This window comes from Ptychodera flava, chromosome 1 (assembly GCF_041260155.1).
Source record: "Ptychodera flava strain L36383 chromosome 1, AS_Pfla_20210202, whole genome shotgun sequence".
Lineage (NCBI taxonomy): Eukaryota > Metazoa > Hemichordata > Enteropneusta > Ptychoderidae > Ptychodera > Ptychodera flava.
In genome coordinates, this window is record NC_091928.1 from 22,062,172 (window position 1) to 22,084,489 (window position 22,318).

A 22,318-nucleotide genomic window follows, 5' to 3' on the forward strand; every position below is an offset into this window, starting at 1 on the left:
GAACCAGGTCCCCAATCAAACCCTGCTCCGCCGGCTCCACCGTCTCGGGCATACCATTCCTCCCACTCTTCCATCGTCATCCAATGAAGTCCGCCCGTAGGCATTGCCTGACTCATTGCCCAGCCGTAGAGATTGTTTGCATCGAGATATTTTATTTCGGTCACTGGCTTCTCTGGATCGTAATTCCCGTAAGCAGGATGATTTGTCTGTAAATAATGAATATTACACTGGCTGATACCGCCTCGAATCCCCCTCTGTACGAAATTCATCTGCTCAGCATCTTGAATGAGTTTAAACTTATTACCCGTGTAAAGTAACATAGCATCCCATGTCAAGCCAGGCGCTGACATGTAATGGGCCGGATCTAACTTATATGCTTCTAAACATGTGTCGCGAAAATTTCGAATATATTAGCAAGAAGGAGAACATCCGTCTCACAATAGAATTCCATATAATCACGAATCGTCTTACATCCAACTTCGTCCCATACTCGCAAAGCATGTTCGTAATCAGACTCCGAAATCCCCTCTTCCGTCAATTCGCTATAAAATTCCCCCCTCTCCGGGAGCTCACCCTCTCCCAGTCTGTCAACCGAGTCTAAATATTCGTAGGGGAAGAAACCTTTCGCCCTTTGAATGTCCGGGTACGTAAGTGGTACCGTCGTCCATCCGTGGTCCGGCACAGTTTTTGCCAACTTCGCCAATGACCCCATCATCAGCTGAGCACTGTCCATAAACTTTATAGAAAAGAAACGTCTCTTTATCTCCCTCTTCCCTCCGGCAACAACAATTGAGCCACTAAAAATAAATGTTTTCGAGAGACCCATAATTCCACCATTGCTCGTCTTAGCTATTAAATTGGCTCTTGTCCGGGACCATCATCTATTTCATGTAACTTTTTCAAAATAAAAGAACCATCGTATCCCTTGAGGTTGTGAAAGTAGATAGGAATGGTTCTCGACGGCCGGCATCCTTCGCAATAGAAGGTCGCCTCCTCCTTCACTACTCGGTATCCTGCCGGCTCTCCACATGCAATACAGACTGGATCACATCCGTCGCGCCGGTAATTAGAAGGATCCCTCATCGGTATTATTTTCCAATAATACGATTTCGAATAATACTCGGCCCGTTCTTTCATATCCTTTAGAAATTCTGTAACACAGGAGAGACCTGTGAATGTTCTTTTACCATAAACAGTGGGTCGGCCCGGGCCTCGTTCCGAAGGTCCCCGCGATCCTCCCCACCCCGTTCCACCATAACATACGAAAGACAAATTGGAATATGTCGACCGGTCCCCTCTCAATAATTGCCTCAGTATCTGCATAGACGACGTAGGGGGCGGGGACCTTCTTCCGATGTCCTTCGAATTGACACACTTCCTTAGGAAAAACTGGCTGGGCGTCGTCTGTTCCACAGTACACCTGATGTATTTCTAATTCTTCTGTTGACTTAAAACCTCTTTTACAAACCAGGCAAATACACTTCCTTCTGCGCTCATTCTTTCGATTAGTACGAGAATTACGAAGGCGATTTAACGCAGTAATTGGTATGAAGTGGCACCTTCGGGCTTCGCCAACTATCAGTAAGATATTTGCTATTGATTCCTATCACCTTCGGAACGGGCTCCGCCTTCCGTTCCGTCAGGGGCTCCGCTACAGCTACTATATAACACATTTATGCCGGACGGATCGGGATCATTCTCGTAGATCTGAAATACTTGAAGTTTGACGCTCGGATTTTGCTGCTCGAAGCGTCTGAATACAGTCATATCGGTGGGTGTAGGAAAGGGAATACCTTCCCAACAGTAGTCAGCCATAAATGGGGCGTACGTATTCCATTTTCTCCTTACCTGACCACATTTCTTTTCACGAAACTCGGGGTCGGTCAACTTTAAACTTGCTACGATGGCGTATTGAAAACAGTTCTCAGCCCCCACCGGTAGAATAAGATCGCTAACACAATGCTTATTTTTTAACCATCCGGGAAGTTGGACTGCGCCAGCCCCGAGTAAAACTTCTACTAGAATTACTTCAAAATTAAGTATCTCCTCGAGAACGAGACCAGAACCCTCAACATTTTCAATTGTATCAAGCATACGATCGTAGCGATCTATTAATTGTTGCCCCACATCCGCCCCTCTTACATCTTTTGTGTATGTATCTTTTAATTTAACAGGCAATGTACGATTTTGTGTATTACCAGTTTTCGGATCCGATAATTTGACTTCCATTTCGGTATAAACAGAGTACATCTTTCGTTCCGAATGGCTTTCTTTGACCATACCTTCAATATCCACCAGCTCCCCGATATCCTTGACTCGCTTGACTTCAGGAAATTTTTTTTGTAAAACTGCTCCCTTGAATGCTGTATGTAATTGACTGGTCATCTTTATGATATATACTATCCTAAAAATTTTTAAAATGAAAAAATAATTATTCTATGATAGGTCATCAAAATCCACTATAATATTTTTGTTAGCATTTATTTGTTTATATATCTCACCTAATCTTTCTAAGTCGACTAGTTCTTCCGCATCTTGAATTCTGGTTTATTAGGCGCAGCACAAAATAACCTCTCAACAGTGAAAGAAAGAGCACTCTTACTTAAGCGCGGTTTAAATGCTAAGAATTCTATCTTACTACCTTTCCTGATATTACGAGGTACAATAGCAGGATTTTCTCGGACTGGCAATGGGCTCACTGTTTTAAAACCGCAGTCAATTTCTTGAACCATATCAATACATGTAGCGAAATCGTGAGCCCCTCTCCCTCTCCCTCTTTTAAACTGAAATTTAAAATACGCCACTGGCTGAGGCCCCTCGCTCCCTCGCTTCTGATACACTTTAGATGGATTGTAAAATCCGGTAGTATTCTTGGAGTGAGCGGCCAGGCTTGCAGCATAACTTTTAGCAGTGCTTGCATCGAAACTTTCACCTAGGGTACGGAATATTATTAAATCAGTAAACTTTTGAAGACTCGGTTGCCAACGGACACACACCCCATCACATGTAGCAGGATCGTTGGATCCATATTTAGGTCCGATGGGGAAAACTACTTCTAGCTCACTGTCTACGTATATGAAAGGATCTACCAATGATTCACCAAATATGAGTTTGCCGTCACTGATTTGAATATTCTCTTCTCCGGTTTCAAGTATTTTTATTGCAGTTGAAATAGAAAGGATTGTCATTGTCTTATCGTATATATCTTAATAAAAAATAATTTAAAAAAATTTTTTCTATGATATAGTATCCTAAAATGTCATACATATTCATAAATGGACCAACTGGAAGTGGTAAGAGTTACGATGCAATAAATTTGGATCCGTATCACGTACCAGAATTTGACACTAGTTTTTCCAGCAACATTGCCGACTTTTATAATGGGCGCCACGTTTCGATTGCCGATTTTCAGAACCAGTTTATAGAACATACGCTTAGTTTACAATGTCAGGCTGGGAGGAGGAGGGAGGAACCCCCTCCCTTCAGAACAATACATTATTTGTGACTCTTCCATAATTCAACATCTGACTTTTTCTCGAATCCGGGGCGTTTCCACGGAGTCGGAAGAAAAAAAGATTGTTTCTAGAGCATTTGACCATTTACCCAGTTTCATTATCATATTCAAAGATATGCCTTGGGATTATTGCAGGCGGAATGTGTTGACTCGAGCCAGGTCGTACGAAATAGCCGCCTTAGAAGAACTAGAAGAGATTCACAATAAGTTCAAACAGACTTTCTTAGAAATTTGCCACGACTACAGACTTCCATGTTTGGTAATTCGGAACGCTCTTACCCCCCTCGTTCTCAAGAATATACTTAATCCAACAATTGATACTGAGACAGTCGGGCCAGTAGAATATCCACGAGCTTTTGACTTTGGAATTGCATGGAGCGGCGGCAGCCAGGGATTTTTAATAGACGGTTTCAAGGAGAAGGAACTTGAAAAAGCGTACTTCCCACCTGGTCAAGAACAACTAGAACAACCTCGAGTCTCACTAAAGAACCTACACAAACTTCTTAACGCTTGTGAATCTGTGTGTGCTTATAATGCTTCGTTTGACCTACGAGCACTTGACATTATGAAAAGGGGGGACTTTGAAGTTACTTGTCTATGGCTTATGTCAGTTGTGTACATTATACTTCAACCAGAACTTATCGATAAAGCTGAACAAGGGGGACTCGAAAGAACGGACTGTGGTAACATGAGAAGTCGTTTTGAAGATCTTGCAAACTTAATATGTTCAGGAACTGAGGGGGTACCACCTCATCCACATACGGCCGAAAAAGATGCAGTAAGTGAACATTACTTACGACAGTACATGATAAATACTTGGCCAGGTGGGGGTGGAAGTGGGGTGGTAAACTGACACTTTCGGCTTTCAAGAAATTAAGACTTTTTCCATGGTACTTATTGAATAACTTTCGTAAATACTTACGTTAGTACTTACGTAGTACTTAACAAGTACCATGGACAGGAACTTACGAAGTACTTACGTAGTACCAGCACAGGAACTTACGAAGTACTTACGTAGTACTAATAACATTTTCCTCCGGCTCCCAACTATTGAAACTTTCTGGATAACCTTTCCATTTTATCAGATAATATTTCTTTCTCTAATTTTTTTCGTCTTCAAAATTCGTTCTACTCTGTACAGCTCGTCGGCTCCCCGGGCGCTCTGAAGTTCATCAGAATAGAAAGTGCCGAGTATTTCCTCTCCATTCAGATCTTTTATTTTGTAAAACTGGTGGTGTTCCCAAGCCAGCTGCGTACACAACTTTTGAAACCACGAAAATCTCCTCTGTCCAATTTGGTAAATATCCTTTCTTGAAAGTGGTCTTGTATTTTGTAATTCGGACACGTTCTCCCGGCTTGAATTCAGGGTTGGCTCCCCCGGCTGCCAACTCAGGACCGAATAGTGTATAAAATGCCTGCCAATCGTTCTCCTCTGTTACGTCCCTGGGTTTCATTTTGATACTTCCGTGAACGGTGTTATTGTAATTCTCGAGAAGGTGGGGTAGAATAGAAAGCCATTCACGTGTCTGTCTGTATGTAAAGTATTTCCACATCATCGTCTTAAGGGTCCGATTAAAACGTTCAACGACGCTAGCTTTTTTGTCACTGTAGGTGTGAAACCAATGAATACCTGACTCCTGGAGCCACCCCTGCATTTTTCGATTAGTAAATTCCCGCCCCTCATCTGTCTGAAGTTTGTCGGGCCTTCTCCCAGATTTCTTAATCACATCTTGTAGTGCCTTCAGAGTGTCATCAGCCGTTTTTGACTGTATTGGCCTAGCCCAGGCATATTTACTGAGTACATCGATTACTGTTAGCATGTATCGAATGTTATGATTCTCTTTTGCGAATGCTGCAGGAATTCCACAAGGTCTGCTTGCCACTGTGAGTCTATCGATGTTACAAAAACGCGTCGGCCGCCCGTAGCATGAGAACGAGGTACCGGTTTATGTAGATTATAAGTTAGCTGAGTTTTTAACCAGTCCTTCACCTCTTTCTTAGTGACGTGGAGTCCGCTGGCCCGTGCTGCGTCATACAATTTTTGTACACCTCCAAAACCAGTTTTCGGGTTGTAATATAATTCTCTAAGAGTACCTTCAGCTTCCATAATTGTTATATTATACGAATAATTTTATGTCGTACGGTTGCCGTAAACGAAATACTAGTTTACTGAATGGTCTACTTTTCAATTGCTTGATTAGGCCCACGGCTTCCCGTTCTGACACCTCCATTCCATATTCTTTTATAATAGTTTTGTTGTCTATCTTGTTCGGTGTGTAAAATAGTACTAACATCTGTATGTTTTCCCTGAATGGTTTACTAATACTAGTATATTGTTGAGTCAGAACCCAGACAGATAATCCGTCGTGCCTTGCGCTGAAACCAAGTTGGACTAAAACGTTACTGCGCTTCTTCATATCTTTGGACGAGGCACAGTCGTCGAGGATTATTAAAGTGTTTGTGCCGGCCCATTCTTTATGCACGTAGGTTAATGTATCATCCACTGCATCGAGTCCGACTGGAAATATAAACACATTATCATCGGTGAAAATGAATCTTCTATTATACGCTTTATTATTCATGAATGTTGGGCAAATGAATATCACATATTCGAATTTCCTTAAGTACGGACCGGTGAGGAGGTCCAACATAAATTCTGTTTTGCCAGAATATGTCGGTCCAGTTATAATCATGTTGAATGGTGGGGTTACGTATATTGACATTTCCTCTGGATCTATATACTGTAAATTAATGAATCTCTTCTAGTTCTTTTAAGTTACTGGTTCGAGTTAGATGAAACCCAGTCACATCGACAGCATCTGAATGAACTATATAGTTAGTGACTTTATTCCAGTACCTACAATAGTAATGAATATTGCTAAAGATAACAAACCAATTTTACCATATTCGTGAATAGGGTCTGCAGATGCTGCCCGTTCTGGGGAGGGGAGGGGAGGCCCCCGAGTCGTGTCATTGTGAGGTGACTCTCCGGGCTCGTCCTGCCACTTCACAGGATCCCCCCCCTCCTCCCCTCCTTCCATCTCATGTACAGCACTTTCTCGAACTTCCGTGTTTATATCACCGTTCACCCCGAACACCATAGATTCAGTTGCGTATTGCAATTCATTATTATAACCCGAGATTGCCGGGCCCGAAAGAATGACCATCTCAGACGGTAAGAGAAGTAAATTGGGTGAAACTGCCATATCAAGTTTTACACCAGTATTCATTATTGTGTCTTGATATCGCCTATAACTAATTACTTTGTCGGTATTACGAATTTCATCTTCGAGGAGAACACCGAATTCTTTTCGGACTTGCTCTGCACTGCCAGTATCGCCCACTATGGTACTACGAATATTTGCTTGTGCACCGAGTATGCAATATACGTAGGCTTCAAGGCTTTCATTGAGGCGGGCGAGACCGGCCTTTGTTAGTCCCGAGTCTCCCTTCAGAGGAATGAAACTATTGTATTGTCCCTCCGATCCATCATTTCGGAAGAAATAATAGTGTGGTCTGTCTTTGTCGGGCAGTACATGTTTTTTCTTTCCAAAAATGGTATGTGTATAGAAAACGCCTCCGTCGGCGGAGAGGAAAAAGTCATGACCGTTGTATATTGCTTTTGGCTGTCGAACAGGCCCACGATTAGTGTAATATTCATAACCATAACCAAGACCTTTATTTTGACCTTTTCGATAACGAAAGTCGGACTTCGTTGGACTTATATTTCCAAATTCTGTACATAGAAGTTCATATTGGACGAGATTGTACGGATTGTCGCCCGCTTTGAAGGTGGGGGTATCGTCTGGAAGTGCAACGCCCATTTCATGAAGGATCCGACGTATTGTAAAGTATACATGAAAACGACAGAATGATCGTATTTGCGGCGGAAATTTCCCTTCGGAACCGAAGAGATGGGTGAATGATATACCACAACCAGTAGTGCTGCACCATACAGCGAAATTCAGTTGCTGGTCCCAGTATTTCATCTTTGGGCTGCCCAGCCAGACATTACTTTCTTTTGCTGTTCTATGAGTGATTACATTATCTTTGAACACATCCCGTGGATGAAAAGTAAATTTATCTGTCGGCGTTACATATATTTCTAAGTCCATGAGAATAGGTTTTATTCCCCCGTCCGGTTTGGAAGGAATATCAGATGCTGTACTGTCGGTACGCTCGTCTTATTCAATTGAAAAGCAACTGGGAATAAGTCTGTACTCATTATTCGTGTTTCTATATACATATAGATTTAAATGGAGGAGAATTTTCCCGGAATCCCTGTCGGAATCCCTATCGGTACGGTTCTGTTAGGGGTACTAACATTCCAGACTATGTTAATACTTTATTTCGGATTCAGGTTTAAACGAATTTTTTATTTTTACTAAGAATAGATAACATACTGCAAACAATGGAGAATTTAATAAAGTCATCGGCAGCGGCAAATATGGCAGCGCATTCCGAAGGGGCTTCGGCACCTTCAGCGCCTTCGGACAATAATCAATCCATAATAGAGACAAAACGTGAAAAAATACTCTGTGTCATCGCAAGTGGTCAAAGTAAGTTATTTTTTGGTAAGGAGTTTACAGTTAGAGAAGTGGAAACGTGGAAAGATGAATTCATAACACGAGCCTTTAAAGTCTATGAAGCGAAATACAGTTCTCTTATAAGTGATACCATCACTCAAAGTTTCATAGATCTAGGAGCCCGTGCAATAAGTCAGGTAGTTCCAATCGATGACCGAGATAACTATGCCACTGATCTTAAAAAGGATTTTATTCTAAACAGTGAAATAAAACGATTATCAGGACGGATAGCGTACACGTGGGGACCCGTGATTGCTCTAATTTCCACCGGTTTAATTACGGGTAAACATTTAAATTTTAAAAAAATCGGGTTTAATATAGTACCTGAAATAAATGGATTCAACTTCGCCGACTCAGCAAACGGCTCCGCCAGAAGCCCCGCCGACGACTCCCACACCGCAAACGACTCCGTCAGGGACGACCTTCCCTACGCCACAGCGCAACATAGAGAAAGTGACGTTACCGCCGAAGCATCCAGGGAGAGTTGCTTCAGGGAAGCGACTAGCGGAATGGAACAGGCAAAACAGGGAGAAGAAACTAAAAGCAATGGAGGGGGAGGGAGGGGGGAGCGATGCGGTAGCGACAAACTGTATAAGCCTACCGCCTACAATGAAAGAACAGTGTGATAATTCACGCTGGTATAATAAATGTTATCTTGTTTTAGGAATTGTGGGAGTTTCATTGACTGCATTAGGGCTATATTGGGGGCGTGCTCGACATACCACTGTCCCCCCCGGAAAGATCCTCCACAGAAAGCGAAAAAAAACAGAGCACGTAGCAGCTCCATCCGGAACAGTTCCGACAGGGGTTCCGAGAGGAGGGGAGGGGGAGGGGGAGGGGGAGGGGGTGTTCCCAGCTCCTCTACATTGTATGAGATGGATTAACTCCCCATATTTTTATTTTTATTTTTTATTTTATATACTAGTCAGCAATCATGGATATTAAAACAGTTGTAAACACAATGTACGATGGTATTGTAATCGCAGGACTTGCGATGGGATATCTTATGATCTCCAGCAAATTTCTGAAAATAGAGGTTGGCGATCCAAGTCGTCCAAATTTGACTCGATTGGCAAAATTAGGCGGTGCTACTGCTGCTGCGGTTGCGACCAAAGATCTTCTTGAACAGAAAAATATTATTCCTGCAGAACCTTATACTTCGTAATGGGCACCTTCGGAATAATAATAATATTCATCGAACATTTATACTTAGTAAATATACATACAACGTACAACGATGATCATTTGGATTGAAAGTCAAACAGGTGAACCAGTCACTGTTAATTTTTACCCTTGCATTGACACGACACAGTTTACGAAGATAAGACTGCTAGAGTGCGGACTATATAATTCATGGCATAACATAACATCAACGAATAATGTAATAAAATATCAAGAAGGTGACCAACCGAAGAAGACTAAATCAATACGTCCAGGTAACTACAATATCGATACGTTAAACAAAGCAATCGGGTTGAAGCAAAAAATTAATTTTGAAAAACATCTGCCGACAAACCATGTTTATCTAACTTTGGCTAAAGTAAAGATATTAAAGTCTATTTCAATGCTACAGGTAGCTTTGCCAACGTAGTTGGTTTTTCAGATAAACCTGAGGAACAACCCAGTTATAAAAAGTACTATTAGTCCGAAGAAAGTGGATTTCTTAACAGTCACTAAATATATAGTTCATTCAGATGTAGTCGATGTTACTGGAAATTATGTTTCATTTGGTTCGGGTGCCTCCGGAGGATACATACAGGGGAAAGTATCGAACTGTTTACAAATACTTCCCATCCGGGATACGAGAGAAATAAGTGAAAAGGTTACTTACGATTTTAAAAACGGAGCAATTTCTATGCCATTGAGAAAAGGGGGAGATTACATGAATTCAATGCGTATCTGGATAACAGATCAGGATGGGAACATGATCGATTTCAATAACATGGCCAATTAGCTTTTGTATTGAATTGCTGTAGTCGTTCTGAAGCGTTCCGAAGGAGCCCCCTACCGGTGTAACATAAACCATCCCACGACTAATCCTCCAGCAATATAGATCATCTCATATTTCTTTTGCTCAGGACTGGGTTGATAATAATCTGAGAATTGCGCTAACGCTTGCGCTGGACTTGACGTAGAGTTGCTTTGCACCGCTTCTGCTTCTTCCAGGATTTCTGCATCTGTATCTCTTAATTCTGCCGCAGCATGCGCATCCTTTGCTTGATTTTCTCTTTCCCAGTCAGCCTGTAGTAATCTTTTTTCTGACCAGACGTTGCGATCATGTTCAAATTTTTCTAATGCTTTATCATGTCGGACCTTCTCTTCAATAAGAGCGTCACCATTCCCAGAAAGCTTTTGTCCGATAATATTTCCTCCTGTGAATGCCGTTGCATTTAATACAGCACCGAGAACTGTCATTCCTATGCTGAAGCCATGGTTGTGTATATTACAAGGTATTATTTTAATTTTCACTGTATATAACATAATTATGTCTGATCCAAGTGGCTTCGGTCTAGGTACAATTCGTATGCAAAATCTTGAGCTTGAAGATCTGAGTGATGTTAAAGTTAACAATAATACTAAGATGGCTGCTAATCATAATAAGGATTACGTCCTTCGTTATAAAGACCGCGAAAAATATTTCGTTTTAGCCAATGCCGCGGCGCCACCCCACGAACATGCTGTAGAATTTTCCGAACTTAAAGACATTGATGAAACTGTAATTGACGCCACAAAGGCTTCGAATGATCCTACTCCTTTTGCTCTGACATGGGATGGGGATAGTCAGAAATTCATGCCTTATAATGTACCGCGTAACATCTTAGATATATTGGATAGTGAAATTAGTGGTGGAGTTGCTGAACCACCAGGAACTCCGAATGTGATTTATTTTGATAGCAATGTAAACAAATATAAATTGTTAGATTTTCGTAGTTGGCTTACTCCTACGAATCCATACATTGCACTTCTTGGTATACCGATTCACCTTAAAATTAGTCCTCTTAATACAATAATGAAGGCAGATAATACACTAAGAAGGTGGATAAACGAGGGGGAGAATTATTGCTCGTATACAGCTAGCGGAGTTCCAGTTAGATTATTTTGGGACACAACTTTAAAGAAACTGGGTCTGAAAAGCGTCGGTGATGAGGCAGCTGTTCTCACTTTACAGACAGTAAATCAACAGATGACTGATAATATGAAAATACTTCAACATGGTACAGTTCTCATTAGATGTGTAAAGTTAGCTACTGGAGATGAATTTGACGATTTGGTTGGATATTATGCTATGAAAACAGATAACAGAACAACTTGTGATATTATCATAAGTATTGATAAAGATCGGGGAGGGGAAATGAGTATTGAATGTTTTGTTGGTGGGAATAGAATAGAGAACGACTTAGGAACTACATTTGTACGTAAAGATAAAAGAGTGAACACTTTAGATATCAGTACCATTCATCTGAAACGACTCATTTGTTTGAAGTAATGGTCTTTCGTCATATTTTAAGTTCAGAGGAAATTACTAAAATTTTATCTATCGGGTGAACAAGTTCGCACCGATAGGAACTTCGTGTTCAACATCAGCTAGACTCCGCAACCGGCCGGCCGGACTGACAACGGGGCTCCTTTATATAGGCTAGTTTGATGGTGATGACTCACACGGAATTTCCCGTACATGTATAAACATGCTCAGCAGGGAATTTCCCCGCTTAGTTCAGGACAATGCACTGCTGCGCGTGCGTGAGTTCGTATATAGGTCAGGGTCACACTTTAGTTACATGGATGGTTAATTTTTCCTTCGCTTCATGTAGATAAATGAATAAAATGGGGTGTAAAATTCTTATTAATCCCAGTTGCCCACCTTTTCTTTACTACTTGGATCAACTATTAATTGTTAACAACTTGTTTATGTCTTCTGAATTTACCAACACAACAGTGTTAAGCTTTCGAAATTTTGTTTTGAATTCCTTCCTGTGTCTTCTTGCATAGAATTTGCTGGAACCTCACATTACGGGCTACTCACTGAAAGAGACGACAACAAAATTAATGTCAGTAGAAATAAGTACATTTCATCACCTGAGTATGAATGTTTACAAATTAAATTCAAAGAAACAAAGAGAAAATCACGATGAAAATATTCCAGGCGTTATTTTTCTGCAAATTATTTATTCATCACAAAAAAGTATTAGAGTCTTAAAATCACTTCCTTTGCCAATTGTGTTAGGCCTACTCAGAAACCGGAAAATGCAATTTTGTGATGATAATTTTGCGTGTAAAAGCAACGAGCTACGAAGGCAATTGCGCAAACGATGGCTTCATATGTTCCTAGACTTTCTGAAAACATGCTCCGTAAAGAAGGGGTGGCCAATGTGGATTGGATATTATTATTGTTATAATGTGTCATCATACAGATTTATCGGGCATATATCTCATCCTGAGTGAATATCGTTCGAGTGAAAAGCAATGTATCTCTCCCCTTTCCCGGACATACGTGGAAAGCGCCGCCACTCGGTCATGCCCCGTTCAAGGATTCGTGTAGTTTCACTACTTCTTGACCTGTAGGTATAAAAAACGTGTCTTCCTTAGCCGAAACACAAGCATCCAATATATGCACGCACCACATTTGATCCTCAGCAAGGTGTTGGCCCTCTACGGCCAACACGTTTAAACCTGCTGTGAACCTCATTGAACCTCATTCATACTTTACGAAATTCGTCATAACTAGAAAGCCAAAAAAAATTTACAGCACATTTCCTTCTTCCAACAGTCTGTCAATCTAGAGTACTTAGAGTGTAATTGTCTGAACCTTCGAGGTAAGGATATCTCAGATCTGTGAGGACGTACTTTATCCGTGATTTTCTCGTACGTACAATACCGCAATAAAGGGTCAATATAGGTAATCACGTCGGTCAGTCTAGCCATTGACCCTATGGTAAAGTCATAAAATATCACACTCTCTTTTTGCGTGCCGTCACGATCATTGTACAGATACAGACCTTATCGCTTAAAAGCCCGCGATTTCTTTTACACAAATGAGAATATTTATGTCGTCAGGGAGCAAACTTTCTAAGGGAGCGTGGTTGGAATTTCAGCCTTATACGGATGTAGAGGCGACTGTCGTAACGAGGCACTTAAAGCAGCTACAGCACGTAGCTCGAAATGAAAAACGACGAGGAAACGAAGATGGCAGCAAAAGTCAGGTCCTTTGCATTTTTGGATGTGTATGCAGACAGTGTCAAGCAGTTATCGGCCAAGTAGGAACGGAAAGTTATCGTTAAAATGATAAGAAAGAGAATGTCTACCGACACGAGTGCAATGTCCCGGATGATTTGAAAGGGTCGTCCTCTGAGAAATATAACGTCGAGTACAAACTGGTCTATGCCACCGACTAGGAGGTGCAATATCGCTATGGATATTATGATCAACAGGTGTTTTGACTTGATGGTGACGTCACTGTCCAGCAGATACAGGACAACACCCGTCGAGATTCCTTCGGTAAGAGTGAACATAAGTTGATGGTTCCACTGGGAGTAAAAGTCATCGTTGAGATATCCCCAAAACACCCACCATGAGTAGTAATGTGAGTGTACTGTGCTTAGAAATAAAATCAACATGGAGAAACGAAACTGTCCCGACAGCAGTACCCTGACAACATGGCGGCAAACCTCGTACGCGATGAGAATTGCGAAGACAGTCCAGGCCCACATGATGAGGGCCTCCGGCGTCGCATTGAAATAACAATGTTTGTATTTGTGATGTTCGTACTTTCCATTGAAGACGGTGTCCCAACATGAACAAAGGCAGCTTTCTGTATCAACAGGTGGTTTTGGAGCCCACGTTTTCAATATCACACCGAAATGCAAGTATTGCACTATTACAAGAAAGAGCCAGCATAGCCATAGAGTCAGAATTCTCCGGGAAGTTTTCGGTGAGCTCCTCGCTAATTCGAAAAGCCTCATGCCGATGGATCCCATAGAGAATGAACTGTGGGAAAATCGTCCGCTGGTAAGATATCCAATAACGCCAGACCTGGTGACTGAACATAGCGAAGGTACTCGCATGTTTCCGTCACTATATCATAAAGAGTGTTTTTTATGGCGCTACACTTCAACTGACATTCATAGAATATGTTACTGATAAGCTCTATGATGGCGGGCTGTTTTTGAAATAGGGTCATCTACGGTCACATCCGCCACTGCTATCCTGCCGCCTAGTCGCCTTTGTTTCACAAAAAATGTGATAAATCACCTAAGATAAATCACTTAAGAGAGTCTTTCCTCACTTAAAATAGTATGCACCTCGAAAGTGAAAGACTTAAACTTTTGCTTTAACTTTCCTCAAGGAATCTTTCAATCATGCTCTTTCAAAATCAAGAATAAAAACAGGGGGTCACTATGTAAATTTTGGTACTAGAGAAACAAATTACCCAAGATTTACCGATATTAGAAATTCAAAATGGCCGCCATCCCTGTGTTAACTCTATGGCGAAAAATAAAAATGTTCGAATTTCGAAAAACTAAGCCGGTGAAAAGTTTTCTTTTACCAAGAGCTTTAAAATGAACCCCCACATGTGGTATATCAGAAGAGAATTGTAAAAAATTGAGAGTCCGAATGTCTGTCCCCGAGGTGCCTTCTTTCCTCGATCTCCATCGAATCGTCGGCAGTCTACAAAATGAAACGCTTTTCTAAGCTTACATATCTGTAATGTTATCATCATTATACGATGGTCATCTCGTTAAAATTTCCCCCAGTCTTCAAGTTTGATTCTCGCACCATTTCTAGATCTCTTTCTTGTATGTCTTATCTATTAGCATTACATCACACATAGGTCAGGGGAAATTGTGATCATAATTCAGAGAAATCTGTGTATCTGTGTTGGGCTACTGAAGGTCAAAGTCGTCGACAGTTTTTTACAAGCCGATTTCATACAGATCAATCAGGCGATACCTCAATATCATGCCAATTTCGACAAATAAAATTTGCCAAGTCACGGAACGCGGGAAAAATGCATGCCGTCTCCTCCCAAGATCCAAATATCCACTCCTAAACCCAACATTGTGTATAGCTTATGACACACATTTTCAGATCACCATTGGTCATAATTTTCAATTGTGATTCAATCTAATTAATGCTGTTCCAGTTAAATGATGTAGTGTATTAATACTTTAGGACTAGGCATTTCAATCAAGACAGTGATATAATCTGATGTAATTTATCTCTAATTTTAAGTGTAATCAGGGTATACTCGTGTTTCTTTCTCTAATTTCCCTTCGTCAATACACTCCGCCGATCCATGTCTGTACATGGACACCGGTACCTTATTTTTTTTTAATCGGTTTATAAATATTACCACTAGCAAATGAAACCCGAATCGCTGATTTGACACCAGCGGATTAAGGAGCAAGCAATCTACAACTGCATGAAATTAATCAGTGCGTGGCTCTGATGGCCGTTCCGCGCGTTTTGGTAATAGGTTAGCGTATAGCATCATTTTGAGGGATTGTACAATGTCTGAATAAACACCCTTGGCTACTGGCGCTCTGTATGTTCAGTCTCCAGTAACATACGCCACATTGGGTATCCCATGTGCCTGTGCCATCACAGGTCGAGTAGGCATTATTTGTGATGATTTTCCTATTATTATCATCGTAACAAATGATTATGAATATTAATAGATTATTAATATGAATGTTACAGAATATTAAAACTTTCTTTAAAAACAATGTCGTCTACTTTTTGTGAACACCATCTGGAAACCCCATTGTTGTGATAATTATGATTATTAATAAATTACGATTATGATTATTAAAATCATATTTTACACATTGTAATCTGCATATGTGAACAACCCTCTGGAAACCCTTATATAGTTTCACAATCTATTCCAAAATATACAAGTGACACCATTGCCCCGGTTCAGTCTACGGCGAGAGTTACCATTGCCCAGGTTCAGTCTACGGCGAGAGCTACCATTGCCCGGCCCGGGTTCAGTCTGCGGCGAGAGTTACTACACAGTGGCTCTTTATATACACTGTGTATATACAGTGTATATACACTGTGTAGTAACTCTTTTAAGTAGCCTTGATTGTCACGCATTACAATATAATCAATCGTTCAAAGATACTCGACACGCCCATTGACGGACATCTTGAGTAGCTTCAAGGTAACACTGATTGCTCCATTGTAGACGTAGTATTCACCATGTGAAGCACGAATGGTGGCAAATGAATATTGTCCATTTATAAAGAGTCTATCATTTGATTTACATGCGTGAACAATGCTCATTAATGCACACATCATAAATCCCGACACTGATTTACGAAATCAAGCCTTAGCGATTACCACCCTAAACTTTCCCTTTTTCTTCTTGTTTTATAGAAGTCCAAACAGTTTGAATACGTCTCTCATAATATGAGAAATAATACAATTGCAGAAGTTCAGCCATTGTGAACCAAAAAGGCAATCATACATTATCAAGTGTCATGTGTGTTCGCATGCGTCTCAGTAGATATTCGTAATATAGCTCTCCCACCTATTGTTACGATGACTCGCTTTCTCCTTTCTAAAGGCGATGTAAAACTCAGTGTTAAGTATGATCAGTTAGGGTGCAAAAATTGAGTACATTTTTACAACGACAGGTGTAGATGACCGTTTGACCGTAAAGTATACGAAGATTAGACTCTCACTTTGTTATGTTCATGTGAATAGACGAATGAAATGTACGAGTTCACAAAGAGACCATCTCGCTCATTGGTTTATGCATAGACCCTAAAAAAGGGGTCCCTCTTTTTTAGGGTCGATGGTTTATTGTGCTATACTAGACATACTTCATCATGTGCTTTGCTATAGTCACTGTGGTGGACCTACGGTAGAATGCACCTCGGGGACAGATATGCAGACTCTCAAACTTTCACGATATTCTGATTTGGCTTACCACTTGTAGGTAGGCCAAAAGTTGATTGTTTATTTTGAACCTTATGGAATAAACAGATTTTTCACCCTCTTAGTTTTGTAAATATCGGGAATTTTATTTCTCTCCATACAGACTACACAGGGATGGCGGCCATCTTGAATTTCAAATATCGGAAAATAGTTACGGGATGTGTTTCTCAAGTACCACAATTTGCGCGGCGACACCAATTTTCATTCTTGATTTGATCGAAATTTTGCTCGAGGAAGGTTTGAGCAAAAGATAAAGTCTTTCATTTTCAAGGCACGCAGTATCTTAATTAAGTATACCTTTCATCGGACTTTAGAAATTTAAAAGTGAAGGATTACAGAATATGCATCGAAACATAAAAGAGAAACATCGTGCACACAGCTGCAAGCATGGTGTCGCGTGAATGTTTAGAACAGTAACTCAACAGCGAGAGATTGTTATTATCAAAATCGAAGTACATATAAATCAAAGATACGATCACGTAGAGAAAGTCGACAGACAAGAATGCTATGTCCCGAGCAATTTGATGATAACCTCCCTTTAAAAAGACGACGTTGATCACAAACTGGTCCATGCCACCGACTAGGAGGTGTAGTATCGCTATGGAGAACACTGTTAGCAAATGTCCAGACTTGATGGTGACGTCACTGTCCAGCAGAAAGAGGACAACAGCCGTTGAGATTCCTTCGGTCAGAGTGAACATGAGTTGATGGTTCCACTGGGAGTAAAAGTCGTCGTTGAGATATCCCCAAAACGCCCACCACGAGTAGTAATGTGAGTGTACTGTGCTCAGAAATAAAATCAACATGGAGAATCGAAAACGTCGGGATAATAGTACTCTGACAACATGACAACACACTTCATATGTGACCAAAATGACAAACACTGTCAATATCCACATGAAAAATGTCTGTCTGGTAACGTTGAAATAAACGTGTTTGTATTGTGCAACTGGATATTCGTAGCTTCCCTTGAAGATCGTATCCCAGCATTCACAACCACAACGCAGACGATTTACAGTCGGTTTTGGCGCCCACATACTCTGTATGACACCAAAATACACAAACTGAACCATTCCGAGGAAGAAACAGCACGTTACCAGTGCGAGAATTCTCTGTAAAGATACTGGCGAGCCCATCAGCGGACTTAAAAGTTCCATTGAGCGTACCTGCTTGAAGAACTTCATTTCACAGAAAGTCACTCAAGCTCAGAGCAGGCTCGTAATGGCAATGTACCCGCGCTGTGTTTCAGCATGGAGGTAGCGCCATGGTTTCATTAACTTAACTCAAAAATCTCGTTCAGAGCTGCGAAGTGATTCTTGATGAAGTCTTGAAAAATCTGCATGAGATATTTCACTTCACTTATCTTGCAAGAGATGGATCGTGGTCACGTGAAATTAGAACGGCAGTAGAAAAGTTCCTGAAAACGGAATTATGTTCGGCTTCCGATGACGAACGAGACTTTCCCGTTCAGCATTCCCCTCCAAGATAAAACCGTCTGTCTGAAATTAAAATAGATGTGCACGGTCAACACAGTGTCACAGAATACCCGAATGTGATACAGGGGTTTTGTCGTATGTAAGTATAGCATTTTCAGTTATGTATCCATGTATAATAAGGCATTGTAACAAAAAATATCTCCCAGAACTTGTCACGAAAGACAAGACAAGCGAGGTTTTCAGTTTTTACCTTCACGTTTCTCATCAATCGCACCATTACAAAATTGCGTCATTACTTGATTATTTACTTACACTTTAATGAGTGTGCGAGTTACTCATTAACATGACTAATTTTCACCGGGACTCACCACATCACAGCCATTAACTGATTGACAAGTGAAGCACAATTAATTACTAACACGATTGGAACTAATTTTGGAAAATTGGATGATATTAATTATTAGGTTAATGTAACGAAATCGAAATTACTAGTGTAAAATTTGAAATATTGTTATCATCGAACAAAACACAACAATTATCGCATACCTCTTTCATCGGATTCATTTTTATGAAAAAAAGTTCATTTTTGTGTAAATGTACTAAAGAAACGAGACAAAATGCTTAACATTTCTCTAATTGATGACTTTTGAGTAAGGGCACTTTGAAATGCCCTGACTTTTTCGTGAATTTAAGGCTTCATAAACATTAAATTGAGTCAGGGCACATTTTAAATGACCCTGACTGACTTATCTGTAAATCAATCGAAAAGCTTAATTTTGTTCGAGGAAAAGTGACAAACTGAGATTATTACTAGTGTTTCAGTAATGAAGAAATTCCAGACAAGCTCACATAATATTTCATTCAAATATGAATATTGTTCAAATGTTTTGAACAATATTGCATTAATACTATCATGCACTGACTTTTACTCATAACATTTCAACAGCATCTAATTTCGAATAAAATTTTTAAAATGGTAAGCAAATATAGTGTAATATTAGACAAATTGCTAAAATTCTTGAGACATTGTGCCAATCCAATTATCCCAATTTAGTTCCAATCGTGTTTGTAACTTGAGAATAAACCGAGCAGATTACAGATAATTATTCTTTCAAACAATTTCTTTCCATGTCACCCTAACTGTCACAAAGTTTGGGGGAAAGCTTACATCATTTGACTGTGAAGTCAAAAGTGGCACGGTGATGGAAGCTCCGCTGGTCAATATTCAGAGCTCACTGATCATATATAGCTAGAAATCTCGCAGAGAAACGTTTGATATTAATGAACATTGGTTTGAAAAAGCTAACATCTTCGGCCAGGAAGAATAATTAAGTCGTTCCGCTTCTACGTAAGCCAATTTGCAATGTTTTTTTTTATTTTTGACATTGTGGAAAATATATACTTCTGCATTGCATGATGGTTTCCTATTTCATTTGAGAGCTGCACTGATGCGCAAATGTTCAGAATTTGTTCTGTCAACGCGGCCTGTATATGTAATGCCTCTATAATTGTTGTGGACAGTTTGTACGATTTAGACACAAATTAAGTCATCAGTGATAATGTTATGTTGCTTTGTCAAAAATATCTGAAGAACATTTTTTCTCTGACCTTACGGACTGATATTGTGGGGTCAAATCAGTCATAATACTTCACAAGGATTGGATCAATCTCAGACTGAATCTTTCCGTGATTGCATGCCAAACGGCGGGTTTTTGGCAATTTGCATGCTAATAAACAAAGAAATGTGATGAACAAAGCCTTTTGTATTCACCAATAACCTTGGCAATGAAAGTTGTGAACCCGTTCATTCTATACTACAGGAACGTTACTATATGGTAATTGTATTGATAGTTTAAGAACGACTTCAAGTTTGAATGTAATGCCTCTACCGAGAGGCCATCTTTGCGGGTGGTGTAGAAACATGATAACCGCATGTATTTCTCCCGTTGTTTCATTTGAAAGAGGAAGAAACATTGATCATGGATTGAGTAACACCAAAACCACAAACGTTTCAGCTTACGGGTCTTTGAGACAAATTTCGATTCTCTGGCCACGGGATCGAGTTCTTTAAACAATGTACAGGTATAGGCATATCATATTGATTGCAGCAAAATGGTGGAACGGTCAAAGGCGATCGTCCGAATCGCCGTTGGTCAATGATCATAGATAGCGTGAGTATAATTTCAAACGATTCCACCTGCTCGACCGGTAGCCGAGAGGTTGTCGTTCTACCTGGCTATCGATGCTGCATGTGCAAATGATGTGGTATAAACTCAAAATGTCACGAGAATGCGTCTGTCACCGATCAAACCAGTAATTACGGCACAATCGACGACAAAGACAATTCAATCGAATCTTGGAGCTGAAAAACGAACACCTGCACCATGGTTTGACGTCCATTTTTAATCCGTTAAATCCAAACGAAAACAAGACCTGCCACCGTTTCATTTCTCTATTTTTCTGAATATACAGATTTTCAATTCTCGAAACTCAAAAATACACATATTGCACATGTACACCTTGTATCAAGACTTTTACACACTGCTGAATTTTCACTCGCTTCCAGCCCATGAACAATAAATCAGATTTTCCCCCAAAATTAATATATATAGAGGCGAAAACGACTTTCTCGAGAATTGATTTTTTCTCTCACCTGAAATAACTCACCTCTTTGAAACAGCTCTCTCAGGCATGTGAAATACCATGGAGGTAGCTACCTCCATGGAAATACCATATACATTAAAACCGCCGTGCAAACATATAATGGCCCGCTTTATTGGTGTGTCATTCTTACGTAATATTCTGCGGAACAATATCCCCGGCTATTCTTACGATAACCATCCCTCCCCGACAGAAGTTGAAAATCGATAGTGATCACAAGGCAAAATTGCTTACCTCTGGAGGGACTTCGTTTCAATGACAGCACTCACCATCACCGTGTACACACACAGATTTCCAAAACGTCGACACTGTAAGTGTGTTGTACGCGGTGTCAGTTCAGGACAAGGTCATCGAATTCACGGTTCGTTGTTCGTTGACAGATCGACTATTCCTTGGAGGTATGGTCTTTTGTTTTACCATCATGGCCATTCTTCCGGTTTTGAGCGGCGTTAGCGAAGATAATGTAGCCCCAGCTTTACGCGGCGTATTCAAATGAATGGGAAGAATATTTATCCCCCCCCGGCACATACATGTCGCGAAAATCCGCGGACTTGAGCATATGCTACTGTGCTCAGTAAGTAAGAAAGTGAAAGACTTAAATGTTTGCTCAGACTTTCCTCAATGAAACTTTCATCCATAATTGTGTTATTGTTGGTGATAAGATCCTATTGTTAAGACTTGTCAAGTGAAAGAAATCCCCAGACGTATTACTTCAGACTGTTCCGCTAAAATGCAGCTTGTATTTTCAAACGGAAGACGGAGGGACCGGTATGTTTGAACTCTCTTTTAAAGTAACGAAATAATTAATTAACAAAGTAGAATAAAGGGAAAGTAGCGACACACATCAGCTACTTGATTGTGTTCGGTTTTTGGTGTGTTTTGTTTGTTGTTGAGTGTTTGGCGAGAATCGTTTTCTGTGCCGTTTTTGTGTTGATTGTTTGTTTGTTTGTGTTTTGTTGTAGTGTTTTGGAAATTAAGAGTGTGCCATGACAAGACGAAGCCGGATCGGTTATGTCTGAGATAAAATGATCCTTTGAAGCTTTCGTTTCAGGATCTTGAGATGTTCCTTCACCAGTCTCTTGAGTTTATGTGTTTTATGATTCGTGTTTGATTGCTGTACATTCTCCAACAGTATTGTTAGATTGTCTTTGTTTTAAATACTGCCAATACAGGAATTT

At 40.4% G+C, this 22,318-nt stretch overlaps 1 protein-coding gene and 1 long non-coding RNA gene across 3 annotated transcripts in view; one reads left to right on the top strand and one right to left on the bottom strand.

The window, feature by feature from the left end:
• LOC139133082 (thymidylate synthase-like) overlaps window positions 1-22,318 on the top strand; it is a 396,310-nt gene that overhangs the window by 139,113 nt on the left and 234,879 nt on the right. The gene's annotated exons all lie outside the window — the stretch shown is intronic.
• On the bottom strand, window positions 11,984-21,279 carry LOC139132962 (uncharacterized). The gene is made up of 3 exons (XR_011552509.1): window positions 21,147-21,279; window positions 13,098-18,542; window positions 11,984-12,657 (listed from the first exon to the last, which is right to left on the bottom strand). It is a non-coding gene; the product is annotated as an uncharacterized lncRNA (long non-coding RNA).